This window comes from Triticum dicoccoides, chromosome 7B, assembly GCF_002162155.2.
Source record: "Triticum dicoccoides isolate Atlit2015 ecotype Zavitan chromosome 7B, WEW_v2.0, whole genome shotgun sequence".
NCBI classification, from domain to species: Eukaryota; Viridiplantae; Streptophyta; class Magnoliopsida; order Poales; family Poaceae; genus Triticum; species Triticum dicoccoides.
In genome coordinates this window covers 387040403-387042393 of record NC_041393.1, presented here as the reverse complement: position 1 = coordinate 387042393, position 1991 = coordinate 387040403, and positions in this window count along the sequence as shown.

Sequence of the window (1991 nt, the reverse complement as noted above, 5' to 3'; positions counted from 1 at the left end):
CGTTCGCCACCACACAATCAGTGCAACCTGCTGATTCTCTTGATTTTTTGCTGGACTTGGCCGCCACCCAAACCATCCCGGCCCAGCCCAACATGCATGTACCCGCGTTCCAGCTGCATGGCCCCTCGATTGATCAGACCGATCACGCATCTGCACGCGCGTCTCCACCTAGCTCGCCTTCGCCCAACTCGCCTGCACCTTCGGTCTCTCCTTCCGCGGCTACGGCACCAAACCCAACCCCACCGCCACCACCACCCCCTCCGCCTTGTACTCGCTCTCGTGCCACTTCCGTTCCGGCCGTCAACACGCACCATATGCTCACTCGTGCTAAACATGGCATCGTTCAGCCAGGGACGATTCCAAGGGGGGACGAGGGAGGGCTAGACCCCCCTAACGATTTCGCTTTTACGTAATAACGATCAAGCAGCTGGCAAAAATAAGGGAAAATAATGAACATTGGGCTAACTTTGCCCCCCCTAACCACGTGAAGTGCAAAACTATAAAGCCCATCTATAGCAGGCCCCTGCAGCAGCCCACAACAGGAAGACGAAGGACGCAATTAGTATTATTTTTCTTTCCTTTTACTTGCCTCCGATGCTATCGCTAAGGTATAGCCGCCGTATAGGGCAGTTCTGTATTCAGCGCCGTGCAATTCCTAAATCAAGATCTAGACTGTCGAAGGGGACAAGGCGATCCAAAGCTTGTGCGGATGCACGGCCGGTCGGCCAGCCGCACAGCTAGCATGATCGGCGATGAGGCAAGTAAGACTATGTTACTCTCGTTTCTCATTCTCTTTACTTCATCCTTGGCTTATACTCCCTCTCCCTATAATTAGATTAATTTGTACCTTTAAAACTAAAGGATTGGAACAAGACAAACTGTATACATAAAATTGTTATTAGGAAATATTCCTGAGTCCTGACCCATGAGATAAGATTTTGCATTGTTTAACCCTTCCAGCAGCAGAAAGATTTAGTTCATTACCATGTGAATTACCCTTTGTATTTCTTTTATGATAACTTTTAGTAAAAAATAAATTGTTCAAAGCCAGCACATGTTTTCTTCTCTTGATGAACCTAAGCCACAACTGTCTTTGTACAATTTTTTTCCTAGTCAGTCACCACAAGGAAACCTTGCCCCCCCCCCCTATGTTAGAATCCTAGCTCCGTCCCTGCGTTCAGCCGATTGACAAGCTCAATCTCTCGGCTATCCACACCTTGATTTCTCCTATTCCAAAAACATACCGGGGTGCTCTCCAGGATCTGCGCTGGCGTGCTGCTATGACTGATGAGTATGATGCTCTAATTCACAACCGCACGTGGTCTCTTGTGCCTCGTCCGGCTGGTGCTAATGTTGTTTCAGGAAAGTGGATCTTCAAGCACAAATTCTCCTCCAATGGTGGACTTGCTCGCTACAAGGCACGATGGGTTGCTCGTGGGTTCTCTCAGCAGCCGGGCGCTGATTTTGATGAGACATTCAGCCCCGTCGTCAAGCCCCCCACGATCCGCGTCGTCCTCAGCCTTGCCGTCTCCCGTGCTTGGCCGATTCACCAACTCGATGTCAAGAACGCCTTCCTTCATGGCAATCTTGACGAGGTGGTCTACTGTGAGCAACCACCTGGCTTCATCGACTCTGCTCGTCCTCAACATGTTTGTCGGCTCCACAAGTCTCTCTACGGCCTCAAGCAGGCCCCTCGAGCTTGGTACCAGCGCTTCGCCCACTATGCTCATTGTCTCGGTTTCGTGGCATCTCAGTGTGATGTCTCCATGTTTGTTCTCCAACGGGGCGACGAGCTGGCCTACCTTCTTCTATACGTGGACGACATCATCCTCACTGCCTCTAGCGCCAGTCTTCTTCAGCATGTCACCGACCTTCTGCATCACGAGTTCTCTATGACCGATCTCGGGGATCTTTCATATTTCCTTGGTATATCGGTCACTCGCTCCTCGTCCGGGATGTTGTTGTCACAGCGCTAGTATGCCATTGATCTT